Consider the following 13843-nt stretch of genomic DNA (forward strand, 5'->3'; position numbering starts at 1 on the left):
GTCAAAACTTTTTCAGCACAGATCAGATGTGAACTTTGCCTCAATCAAAATCCCCTTTCTGAGGACTCCAGTGTTGGTGTTTTGAATTAAAAAGCCAGAACCTGAAGGAATCTGAATTTTGAAAACGTTCTGTGCTAATGAAGTCCACAGCATCCCAAAAACCAGGTGTTACAGCTCCACTGGACAATTCAGATGAGCAATGCTAAGCATGGAGATTAGCAGGCAGAAGGTGGGCACTGGAGTGTGCAATTTCTGCAGTTCTTCTACTCACATAGTTTCTAAAGACCAAGCAGCATTGTTTAATGTCAGCATGAGGGAGGATTTACTGACTGAAGTACTCGTCAGAAGAAGGACTTGCTGCAAGCCTGAAAAACTAAGGGACTGATATTCAGATGTATTTAAATGCCTTGCCATACACAGAGGCATCTGGCAAGACATTTTGAAGACTCCTCGAATAAGCACCATCCTACATCTTCAAGCATCTCATCACCTTTAAAAAACTACCCCTTGGGTCTTCTGGGCCTGAGATTCTTTGCTTTAGTGTGGTTCCTGACTCAGCCTGGACTACATGCTCAGAATGCAGCCCATGTGTTTAAAGTTACTTCCAAAGCTGACAATTTTGCTTCAGCTCTTAGTACTTAGGGGTGTTTACAAATATATATAATGCACATAAAGATCCATCAGCATTTCTGGAACGCTGCTAGAGCAAAAATGCTGTCATAATACAGCCCTTGTCTTTCACATTTGTGAAAGATTTTCAGCTAACAAAAAGTTCAGTCTTTATTTCAAGGCAGTTAATTAAGGTTGACCAAGTCAGGCAGAAGTAAATTAACTTGGCTGATCAATTATTTATATGAAGCAGAATAAATGCCCTTAAAGAACTTGGCCCAGCCATGAAAGGACATGTAAATTAAACACAACACAGATATAAAATAAATTTCTACTTCTGTAGACATAAGAATTAATGGTAAAATCCATTTTAAGGGATCAAATGATAAAATCTAGTCCCGAGTTATCCAGCAGGCATGCTGTCCATACATGCATGGTTTATAAGTAAACATTTTACCTATTTGTTGCTAGCAGTTCCCCAGAGCAAGCTCAGGACTAACTTTAGAGCACTTCTCTGTAGAATTACAAAAAACCCTAAAAATGTCTGGAAGGTTTTCATGACAACAAAACACAGCAAAGGTGAGAATTTACCTCTTGAAAAGGAAACGTGCTCCAGAACTTGACTGGCAAGGTGACTGATACACAAAACACAAGCAAAGCTGCTTCTTACCCTCAGCACAGGTCCAAAAGCAAGGCAGAAGCAGCCCCCTGGCACTGCCTCTTATCACCAATGGCTTTTCCAGGAGACCCTCACCCAGCTCCCGGCTGGTCCCTCTTAGTCCCAGTGTCTTTGAAGCAAGTACCCAGTGGGGGAAACTGCCTCAAGCTCTGTATCCCAGCACCACTTGAATTTTTCCAGGAACATGCTTTGATGGTCTCCAGCCCATGCTGGAACCCCCATCTCCAAGAGCTGACACCCCACCACCCTTAGGTCGGTGAGGCCACCAGCAGCATCCTCCCGCCATCCACGAGTTCAGCAAAAGAACCAGGATTCACCAGTGGAATTCAAAAGCCTTGCGTAAGGTGAGGCTTTGATCTACCGTGGGGGAAGGCGTACAGATGTTCATCTGCTCATTTACTAAATTACACCATGTCACAATTAACTGTGAATCAGCCAGCTTCACATGAGCAGCTCCGGGGCTGCCACGGCGCTAAGTGCAGAAATAACGCCAGGGAGGGGAGTCCAAACGAGCCAGGTGGACCTGATGACTTCTCCCTGCCTCCTGTTTGTGGTTAGCAGGACTATTAGAAAGAGCCATCCCAACATATGGCACGATTTAAGTAAATCAGATCACGCTGAACTCCCCAGCCTTTCTTTCTCAACTTACAAACCCCTCTGCTCTCCTCACTGCAGATGGGTGAATACCCGTCATGCTTTTAGTTTTCAGTAGCCGTCATTTATCCTGCTGACAGGGTGTATTTTAGGTATAATTATGTACTAACTAACTATAGATCAACTGTCAGTACATTAAGGGGACTTTTTGGATAAAACTTCACGCTTACCCCTTTGAAGGCCACTCGCCCACACACCGCTGGTGGTTGCTGAGTCGAGCAGGAGTATGAGGAGGGATGAAGGGGATTCAAAGAGCAATTAGGGATGATCTTTAAGAACCAACTGAAATAGTAAGGAACAGAGCAAGTCAGGCTCTGCTGTCCTGGAAAGAGATGCTGAGTCAGGGCTGAGAGTGGAGTTTGGAGGAGGAGAGGCAAACCTGGAGCAAGGCAAGGGAGGAACACGCATGGGATGTGTGGAAAGAGGAAACAAAGAGACAGCGCCGAGGTGAAATCCTTTGATATTTCCTCAGCTTAAAGAGGTAATTCAGTGCATTAAAATGGATCCTTGAAATTTCAAAGGATGAAGCTCGCACAACAAAGATTGTCAAGAGTGCTGTTTTCTAGGATTAGAACAAAAATGTATTGGGATTTGCTATATGATCTTCTGTGGCTGGAGCAAGACTGTGTACTTGCTGTTATGCAAGCACCACCTTCCAACAGAGAATGTTCATAATTATAAAAGAAAGGCGTAAATTTTCTAATGCATGGCAGTTCAAAAAGTAATCAAGAGAATGAGCCTGAGGGCTATTTTAATGTATGCAAAGCTAGTGACCCACAGTAAATGGGAGGTAGGCTTCAATGAATGCAAAGTAATGCACACATACTAAAGACCTGGTCTGATGAGGGACGGCTAAAATTAACACCCAATTAATTTCAGAATTGACAAACAAATGAAACCCATAAATCTACTTTCTCATTAATTTTCTTGTGGTATAATTTAAAGCAGTAATATGAGGGCAAAAACTGAGCATTATCCATCATAAATATCAAAAAAGATAGCACTGTAACACCATAAATTATGCATATTACCTGTTGTTAAAAATGATTAATGTATTATCAACTTTATCATGCACTGTATATGTCTAGACCTATCTAAAATCTGAAATTTCATTTCGTGCTTAGGAACTAAAGGGCCCAGTAGAAATGGGATTATCCTCAGCACATCCCTGGCTTTGCCTCCTGACACAGGGGCAGCCCTGATGCTCTCCTGTCACTGGACTCATCCCAAGCCTTGGGTTGGCAGAGGTTGAAGGGATGTGCTGAGCAGAGGTGATGTGCTGAGCCTCCCCAGGAAAGGGAAACAAATCCCCTTGCTCTCAGAACATGCCACAGCCCTGGCATCTGGCTCCCATGGGGCTGCTCCCCCTCCCTGCCCTCCCAAAGCTGGGGAAGAGCTACTCGGTGATGCAGATCTGTGGAAGGTAAAAAAGGAACGAGGAAGCAAACATGAAGCTCTAACTAAATTTAGTGAGGGAAAAGCCAGGCTGTCCAAAGGTGCCTGAGCACATCATGTTGGCCACCAGGAGGACATGGGTTGTCTTGCCTCCTCCCTGGAACTCATGTCAGTGAACTTCCAGCAGCCCAAATCTCTACCAGGGTTTCTGTTCACTTGCCACCCCCAGGTCCCCTGAGTAGCAGCTTCACCTGCTCCTGTCTAGATGCAGCCTGACACAACTTTTTATTTATTTAACTGCATACAATGACACAACCTCTTTCACTGTGCATGTGCTTGGCGTCAACTGCCTGGGTTACTTCTTCCCAGCAGCATGATGTATTGCTAGGGCCACCAGAACCTAAGATCATTTGGAGGCAGCTCAGACTGATGCTCTTGCTGGAGCTGACATTTAAGACAGCTGTGGTGAACAGAAAAGGAGGGTCAGGAGCCCAATCCCAGTTGTGCCACACTGACTTACTGTGAAATCATGGTCAAGCAACTTAATTTCTTAGAGAAATCAGTCATGGCCTTACCCCTAAGGAAATCTCTACTGCTGAGAATGTTGCTGACCACAAACAGTAAGAACAGAGAATAAACAAATCCAAGGAAAATTAATTGAGACATGAAAAGGTTGCCATTTGTTCTGCTCAAAACAGACAGAGCTGGTCCCCATGAAAAGCTAGAGCACCAAAACACACCAAGATGTGAAGATAACAGCTCTCACTCCTTTCCTTGAAGCAAGGCCCAAAGCATTGTGCTGAGATGATGGACAACTCAGCTATCCCTGAAAAAGCTTTTTGTATCCTCCCTTCGTTCCACACATCCACACAGAAGTTCCTCCCAGTCTCACCTTGGATAAACAAACCCCCTTCCCAAGCCACCTCCAGCTGAATCTCTGCCTCTCAGCTTGACAGCTATTAAAATCCATCTTCAGCATGAAGCTCATGCCATTGCTACATAAAAGCTCTGGGGCTGGGACACTTCCAAGGGACTGGCAAATATGATGTAATGATTTACATACCATCAGCAGCAGAGTGAGGTTCCTTCCTCTCTCCTGGGCAGAGCTGTCTTTCAGCCATGAGCTTGACAGAAATCATCTTTACCATTGGTGGGACCATCATTTATTTGGATGAAAAGGAATGGAGGGCAGCAAAAAAACCCACCCCAAACCAAACAAAAAAACCATACTTCACTGCACTGAACAACTCTGTGGGGGCTACAGCATGGACATGAACACCACCTGCACCAGAAGAAGAAAAACTGCTTCAGAAGAAGGGATGCTGAACCACAGCACGGGGAGGCAGAGAGCTGCCTCGGTGCCAGTGTCCCTTGGGATGTCCCCACCTGCTCATCCCAGCCTGGTCACTGCAGTAGTTTCATGTAAAACAGGAACAGAAACTGCAGAGCTATTCTCTCACAGCCCAGGCCTTGTTTGTTTGTATGCACACTGCTCAGAGCTTGCAACAAAAACTCCCAGAAAACCAGGAGACTATTCCACTAAACAAAAGGCCTGAGTTGCATTTAGTAAATACAGTTGGTTTCTGCTAGGCAGCAGCAGCACCACTACAATAAGACAATATCAAACCTTGCCATACCAAGTCCTGGCTGCAGATGAAATAAAGACTCCCACCCCCTCCATCAAAACATTGCTAAACTCTCTACCAGCCTCCAGAAGTCAAAAAAAAAAAAAAAACCAAACCACCTCAAAGCCAGGTGTAACTTTGCACAAAAGAATTTTCACTTGGCTATTTTCTCCTAGTTTTAAGCAGCCAAGGTTGGATTCATTGCAGTAACACGAGTCAATTATTGACTGGTTTGTCCACCTCCACACTTCAGGTACCTCCTGCTTCCCCTCCAGCCTTGACACCACTTTTAAGTAGCCAAAAAGAGCAGGATGTTTGGACCATTGGTGTGAGATAGTGACTACAACACACCAACATTTTTAATACATATTTTGTTGCTTCCTTTTCAAAGGGATGAAAAGGGCAATTATTTAATTTTATCCCTTCAAAAGCTTCTTATAAAGGTATATTCAAGATACTGTGTTCAATTGATAGACATAAAAAGGCACAGACACCACCTTTGTAAAAAAAAAAAGAAAGAAAGAAAAAAAAAGAGTTAACATTTCTTTCTCAAGGTCACTCTAAGAGGGTTCACTCCCTTTGTGTTCCAAGCCCTAACAATTTACTGTTAGTGCTAACAGGTCCTGCCTGGCATTTGAAATCTAAGCCCCATTCAGAAACAATAACAAACACTCATTTTGAAAAACAAAGATGGTATGAGCAGAGTTTTGCTTGCTCATTTGCAAAGCAACCCAAAAGCCAACAACTGCCAGGATGGCTCTCTCTAATTAGGACTCCCAAAACCCAAAAAGCAAACAGCCAGCACAGAGAAATTAGCAGATGTAAACGCAGTTTTCCAGTTAGAAAAAGAAGAAAAGCAGCTCTGTCATCTCCCTCCCAGGAGGAGGAGTCACAGGGTGCCTTTTTAAATTTGGTATTTTCTCCCCATTCAAACGGCTCTGTTTGGAAAACAGATCCTCCTCAGAAATAAAAGGGAAAGCTTCACATCTTCCAGCTCCATCGAGGGCACAGGCAGCAATTCAACTCAGACAGGAGGAAAGAGAGAAACCAGACACAGAAAGCAAAGCTGTACTTTTTTGGGGTGATTACCTGGTTCATAGCCTCTCTATCTTTGTCCTAGACCTTCTAACTCCTTCTTTGCTCCATGCAGGATTTTCTAGCCATCAGCCATCTACTGCTGTGCTTGTCGTCTTGCAGGAGTGCTCTCTCCCTTCCGAAAAAAGCAAACAACTGGATAGATATCATTACACTAAGGAAATCTCTTGGAAAAACCAAACAACTTGCTAATCTTTCTAGCCCCTTCACCCAAGTTAAAGATAAGCAAAGCAAACCAAAGTGAGTTTCAGCCACATTCCAGGGACAAGCTCCCCTTTTTCTCCTTTATCAAAATCCCAGCATTTAAAGGTTTGGGTTTTTTTGTTGGTTTTTTTTTTCCAGACCTTGCAGGATAAACTGCTGCTCACACCCGCAAACAAAGCAATATTTGTTTAATAACTGATTGCTGCCATGGGTACAGTAAACAAGGGGCCCAGCATTTGTGTTTATGAACAAACACATCATCTTGCAAGAGCAATTTAACATTAACCAGGTGGAATAATCAACAGATTTCATAGGTGACACTCGGGGCAGGACTAATGTAAACAGAGCAGGGAGGAAAAAGGGGCCACTCTTTGGGAATCAAGGTTGAGGCAAATGCATTACAGAGTAAACAGCTGGGAAGAACTCAAGACAAACAAATAGTCATTCTTCTGACATTTTGAGAAGCAGAAAGGTTGTACATTACATACATCAGCTGCTGACCACCATGAAATCAAACCAGTTGGGGACCAGGCCTTCTTGTTTACACAGTGCCATGTTTGCTTATAAACAACAATTTGCTGTTACCAACCTCACATTACTCATTGCATAAACCAGCAGATCAAGTGAGATCCTGTTAACTCTTCTGTGGATTGAGGGTTTTTTCCCTCCCCTTCAACAACAACAAACAAAAAAAAAGCCTTTGCAGTCTTGCTGTGCAACCTCAAGACAACAAGGGAAAACACAGAGCTGTGCATCTGTTCTGATAAAGGGTAGGGAAAGGAGCTGAAAACACTTGAAAGTCTTTTAGAAAACAAGATCTACCGGCCAGACCACTGATGTGAAAGATCTATTTACATTTAAGAAAAAAAAATTAAAAAAAAAAATCAGTGACTGCAAGAGGCGAGATGCAAAATTTTCATTTCTCCCCTAAAATAAACAAGCAAAATGATGGCTTTCTACACAATCTGTCCAGCATGGCCGTGTATATGTCTGATGTTTCACACACACACATCCCTGCCTATCCATGGTAAGACGTGGTCTTTTCTCTCTCCCATCCCAACTCTCATGCTTCTGCCTCCCATCGCCATTCTCCAACCTCTGCATTTCTCCCTAGCTTCTGTTTCTTAACCCAGGAGGGAGCAGAAGCCCCTCTGAGGTGGCCTTTTCACAACTGAGCCCTCTGGCACCTAACTGGTTCCCACCCAACACCCACCTCAAGGGTGCCCCAAGGCACTGTGGCATTAATCTTCAAGGTTTCCCACCTTCCAGAAAGCCTTTCCTTTCCTATCTCTCATCCCCATCAGACTAGAGAAGTTGTCCATCACAATGCTCCTCCAGGGAAGCTTCTCTATCTTGACCATGAATTTCAGCAAAGATCCAAAACACAGAGAGAGAAGATGGATGGTCCTACTGCTAGGGGTTAATCCAGGGCTCTGGGTTACATTCCTGCTTGTGACCTCCAGAAGTCTCTTCATCCCTCTCCTATGGAAAACACACCCTTTCAGATGTTGTACTAGTTGAATGTGGGTAGAGGATGTAGTTGTGTTCTATAAAACAGGTCCTTTTTTCTCCAAGATGCATACTGGGCCCTACCTGGTTCACCACCACCTTCTGATGAACACCAGCACCAAACATCCAGTAAAATCATCCCAGTTTCATATAAATGAAGCACCTACAGTACCAGCTGGCCCTGGTACTTCCCTCCTCTCCTTTGCTATTTCATGTGCAAACACAATGGTGGCCAGAAGCCTCCCCCCTCATAATTTTTTTTCACAAGTTTTAGAATACTTGGCACCTTTCTTCACAGCACAATCCTGGACATCCATGGAATCCTGGACAAGAATCTGCGCTTTCCTTTTCAGAAAATATTTAGCCTTTTGTTGCAGTAGGCAAAAAGAAAAAAATTAAAATAAAAAAAGGTTCAAACCCAGGAAATCAGTACAACCTACTAATAAGGCAGGCATTTAAATAAAACCCAAATGCAGTATTGTTCAGGCAACCTCCTATTTTTTAATACATCAAGTTGACAGCATAATAGCAGGCAGGATGAAAGGTGGGACAGGAGGATGGGGCTGGCGTCCTCACACCAGGCAAACAGAAGTGCTGCCCCAGTTCCTGTGCTTCAGCAGAGGATTTCTGATGTCTGGGGCTGCTGGGGACTTAACTCTGAATTAATGATTCCACACAATACCCTCCTTTCTCCCCTCCCTGCAGGACAGCCAGGGCCAGCCTCACCGAATGACTGTGGGCAGGCAGGAAGGGGTCAGGGGGGATTTAGATATTTCACAGCAGCTTCAAAAATGTAGACACCACAACCTGAAGGCTTCTGAAAACATCAAGCTTCACATAAAAGTCCTGATATTTCCCTACTCCAGACAACTGCTCTCACTTCAGCCGTGCTGCCTGCTCCACGCTCCTTTTCCAGCACGTAAAATCACAGTTTATTCAGTACAAAGTAACTAAGGTATGATAAAAACTATAAGCATATCATTCAAATGCTTTATTGGTCAGATAGATGGATGCTTTTATTAGTCCAACCTTTTTTGTAATGGAGTGCCACTGATGACCCAGTGTTAGCCTCATTCCCTGCTATTAATCACACTTCTAAGAGCTCATTTTGCTTTAAAATCTTAAGAAATTGCTATAATTTAAAGACATGGTGTCTACATAATGGGAAATGCTTCACAGATTGTATCATTCCATATAACACAGGATTTTTATGGCAACGCTGACCACGATACCAAGGTATTACAAAACTTGAATAAAATATTTTATGAAGAAAATCTAACTGTAAACTTACTTTTGCATTTGTGGTTTGCCACATCCATAATGTTTTAATCACAGCCTTTTGGGAGCTGCAGTTCTCAACTGCATGGGGCTTACACAGATTAACACTACAGAAACACTCCCTGAACAAATATAAACAGAACAAAACAAAATTAAATGAAAATTAAATAAAAGGATGGACCACGGGAGAAAGATTGTTCAAGATATGGTTTAACAATTTTACCACAAGGGATTTATCCTTTCCATGAGCATATTATATCTTTCTTTTCAGCACAGGGAAAACAGATGATGTTTACTCTGAAAAACTTTTATGGCAAAGCAGAAGCATCCTATGAATTTACCTGCAATGAGAATTAAATTAATATAATGATGGTCTTAACCCATATTATTAAAATGTACTTTTCAAAATGTTTTGACACTGTTGACTGCTGCAGGAGGGAAAACACATTTAAGACAATTTCAGCCAAATGCAAAAGCAGAAGCTTTCCATTTTTCAAATGTAAAGTAAAAAGCATCTTGAAACATCACCTTATGAAAGAAAAAGCAGTGCAATTATGTTATATGGCAAATACAAAAGCATGTTCTCTTCCCCAGTTCTCTAACAAGGTATTAGTACCTCCTGGCTTTAGGAGTACTGTGTGTAAATCACATCATATTCAGAGTGTCTGAACTAATTATAAAAGGAGCTAGAGAGAAATGTTAACTTTCCAGGTTGTTGCTAAGGATTAGCCCTTGTTTACAATTCTGTATTTATAGAACAAGAAAAATTTGTCAAATGAAGGGCAAAGAGGAATGCAAGAACACAAATTTAGCTTTGATTTCAAAACAAATCAGATCTTGCAACCATTCCCTGAAAAGAAAACCACAGCTTTTAATGTGAAGATGCAAATGAGTCTCAGAATATAAAAATGTTTTATAATTCTGTGCATTCAACACTACTAGATGTTATTTAAAGAATTTATGTGAACATTTCTCATCTTCACACAGCAAATCCAAGATGCTGCAAACAGCATCTACTTAAAATGGATCATGTTTCTCTGGGACACAGGGTAGCTGAGGCAGAAGACAGCAGTGGGGCTGGTGGCCACCAGGCACCAGATCTCTAGGGGTTCATGAACTATTCCAAAGAGGTCCAAAATAGTGAGCTAGGAGGAACAAGCCCCTTTGCCTTCAATAAGTTTAACACTGGCTACATGGAGGTTTGCATCTCCACCCAGGGGGAAACTCATGAATCCCAAAACCATTGGAAAAAAACCACTTTGGCTTCCCCAAATGCAATGAACCTGTGACATCAACAAGACACCTTTTAAAAACGTCCTTAGGGAACCCAAGAAAGGTCCACTGGGCAAAACATGGTATTCCTGGAGAGCAGGGAAAGGATGGATAATCCAAGTCTCAAAGTCCATGGAAAGGGTCCCAGTGTGTACAAAGCTCTGCAGGTCCTTGACATCTTGGCCAAACTGGCCAGGGAAGTTTACACCACTCTCCTCACTATTCTGAGGACAAAGAAAGCACTTCAGCCTCCAGCACTTTCATTTCTTTTCCCAAACAAAGGCACACCCACTACAATTAAGTTGCAACACCATTTTCATTAGGACTCCTTGTTTCCACTCACTTAAAGCCTTTTAAGACCTACAGTCCCTCTTCTGCTCCATCAGCATGTGCTTGTGTGTAGAAAACTAACCCAGGGCCCTTTAGAGGTTTCAGTTTAAGGAGATGCAGAGGGAAAAATGTTTTTTCCCCCACTAATAAAAAAAAAAAAAAAACAAAACACAACCACCAACTTCTAAGCTGGGTGACTTGCAAAAATGCTGAGCACCCACAACTGAGAGCATCTAAACCCATTCAAGAATCAGGCCCACAATACAATAAGAAAAATGCACTTAGCTAAGCCTTTGTGGGAACATACACAGTCTCCTTGGCTTGCCCTATCCCATTACAGCTAAGACAGCAGAACACAGAAAAGAAACCATACACGTGCCCATGAGCTCTGGCATGTAAATTAACACACACACATACACTGGAAGTACCCAAGATACTGGTTTAGCATCAGCCAGAACAGAATAAGTGGGACAGAAGAGGTGCTTTCCTCCCCAGCTTTGTCTTAAATGTTTCTTTCCCAGGAACAGCTCCAGTCTGGGTCCAGAGTAAGGATCCCACCCCACCACATTTCTGGTGCTGGAGATGTGGAGCACATGTTCCTCAACAGCCACATGCTCACCATGGATCCCAAGCACACAAAAATACAGTTGGTCCTCACCACACTGGCCCAATAGAGGGGAAAGAAGAAAGTGTGAATTTTTTTCCACCTCAGAATTTCATCTTGTGCCTGAGAAAAGTCCCTAAAAAAGCTCTGTCAAAAAATGATTTGTTTCTACTCACCAAAAAAAAAAAAAAAAAAAAAAAAAAAAGACAAGCACATATGCCTACTTGTGAGTCAGGACACAAGAAGCCAAGCTCTTAATCCCTCTTGTGCATCACTCATGGCTGAGCAGCAATGCCCATCTCTAAGCCACCATCAGAGCTGGCTCGGAGAGGGAGAGCCAACTGCAGAGAGGAGGCACTGAGACACTAAACCAGCCTCTCCAGCTTGCCTTGGCCAACATAAGACAATCATGAGCACTCCTGAGGTTGCCCACAGCTCCTCCATACCTGAATGCCAATGCAACAGCATGCCAGTGAGCAGTGCCATGGCACCATAACCTCTCCAAAACCCAGCTGTTTGGCCCTGGATTGGCAGAGTCCATCAGTGCCAAGTGCTTCGTGCTTCAGCAAATGGTGCTGAATCCCCAGCAGCCTGCAGGAGCCATTTACAACCAGCAATGTGTGTGTGTACTGTTCAAAACTTGCACTGAAGCAGTGTCTGAACATCTCCAGCCACGTGCAAGTGCATGGTCACACAGATGTCCTGGCTCCTCAACACTGCAGACCCAAGGCGTGCAGCTTCCTGCTCCAAGGGCTCGTGAAAGAGAAGGATGCAGTCTATTTACACTCTATTCAAGACAGGACTATTCAATGTCAGGATGTGCTCCAAGAGGGTAATTTACACCCTAAACTGGATTCTACGATGCTGCAGCCACAGTCTGTGTGATCTCTTCCTTTGGATTAAAACTGTTTGCACAAGTCAAAGCAGAACAAGGAGGGTAACAAAACCTGCAGACTACTTTGCTCTACACTGCAGCCACATATTTCAACTGCCTCAGTTGAATTCTTAGAGTAAACATAGCTTTAAAAGAAAATAGCTAGAATAAAGAGCTTCTGGAAAGTTCCTACTGATTATGCATGCAGAAATTCTGCTGCTGCTTCCTCCCATCATCTGAAAAACAAACCAAACACCCAACTTGCACAACTATCTACAAAAGTGCTATTTTTTTTTTTTCTGAGACACGTTACAATACTATCTGAGGTCTGCAACTTGTAAATGAATGCATCTTGTTTTGTGAAATACACAGAGGAGCTCAATTAAATGAACAACTGTAAAGGAAATAGAGCTGATAAAGGAATTAGTGCTCTGTGTGCCAGATCATAACAGAACATCTAGGATAACAAAATCATGTCAAACACGCAACCGCTGAAGGCCTAAAAAAAAAAAAAAAAAAAAATATTTAAAAAAAAATATTTTAAGCACATAAGATTAGGATGTGCAAAACTTATTTTATAGACTTTGAGAGGGAAGCATGGGCACCAGCAAGTATTTTTTGTAGCTGTTGCTTCAAGACTTATTACATACAGAGAGAGACAGAACGTTTTACAAACGATCACCTGCTCCATTCCCTTCTCATTGCCCAACTTCTATTTTTCCCAAGACCAAGCTAACCCCATTCCCCATCTGCCAAGGCGTGGCTGAAATTATTTCACACATCCGAGTCTGCATCTTGGTCTCTTTTTTTTTTTTTTTTTTTTTTTTGTCTTCCCTTGCTGCTTGTCTGTGCCTCTTGGGCTGCCCACACGCTGGAAGGAGCCGCCAACCCTGGTGCCTGCTCAGGCTGCCTGCAGACACGACACTGGTGGGGGGAGCAGAGATTAAAAGCTCAGCCGGAAAGGAGATGTTGAGGGTTCTGCAAAAACCTCAGCTCCCCTCCTTCCACACTTGGCTTGTGAACTTGTAACTCGGAAATTGCAAGTTCACACCAATTTTTTTGGCAACCTGAACGTAACTTTTAGGAAAACAGAGTATGCAGCTCCTGGCAGGCGGAACGACGCGCCGAGGCTCTGCAGACAAAATATGCAAAGGTGATGGTCTCACAAGCCTTTGAGGGCTTCCTTGCAGGATGGAAGGAGGGTTTGGAAGACAAGAAGTACAGAATTCTGATTCCGACGAGCAGTAATAAAAATCTGTGTTCAAGCAGCTCCACAGCTTGCTCAGAAAACAGGCGTAATATCTGCATATGGAGCAGGCGAGGCAATGAGATGTACCCACGGTTAGACACCATCCAGCAGGCTGGGTATCCTGAGATATCTAAAACTGTTCTTCTCATATACTTTTGACTTAAAAGGCAAGACTATAGGAACTTTTTGGCAGCCTCGAACATCAGTATACTCAGGGGAGAGGAGGGAGGAAAATACTTTAAATTACAGAGATGCTAATCTCCTGCTTTTGATGTGTCCAGCTATTAGTCAAGTTGCTTTGGCAAAACATCTGGCCTGAGCCATGGGCCTTGAGAGCAGCTTGAGAAGCCCTCATCCCAGCTGCAGCCTCATTGTGTCAACACAAACACCCCTGCTTCAGAAACATCACCCCCAGGACTGCTGACCTGCATGGAATTTTCAGTGGTGATGATCCCATGGGTGGTGC

General features: G+C 43.2%; 1 protein-coding gene across 9 annotated transcripts in view; it reads right to left on the reverse strand.

The window, feature by feature from the left end:
* Window positions 1-13843, reverse strand: part of FOXP1 (forkhead box P1) — a 377025-nt gene that overhangs the window by 167903 nt on the left and 195279 nt on the right. Inside the window, exon 1 of one of the 9 annotated variants that reach the window (XM_030458440.1) lies at window positions 6052-6264. The exons of 6 other annotated variants lie outside the window; for them this stretch is intronic. The gene's annotated coding sequence lies outside the window, so the exon portion shown is untranslated. Of the gene's footprint in view, window positions 1-2112; window positions 2149-4400; window positions 5213-6051; window positions 6265-13843 lie in introns of those variants that run through there. 2 more of the 9 variants (XM_030458442.1, XM_030458441.1) reach the window with 2 other exon arrangements.

This window comes from Calypte anna, chromosome 12, assembly GCF_003957555.1.
Source record: "Calypte anna isolate BGI_N300 chromosome 12, bCalAnn1_v1.p, whole genome shotgun sequence".
Taxonomy (NCBI): Eukaryota; Metazoa; Chordata; class Aves; order Apodiformes; family Trochilidae; genus Calypte; species Calypte anna.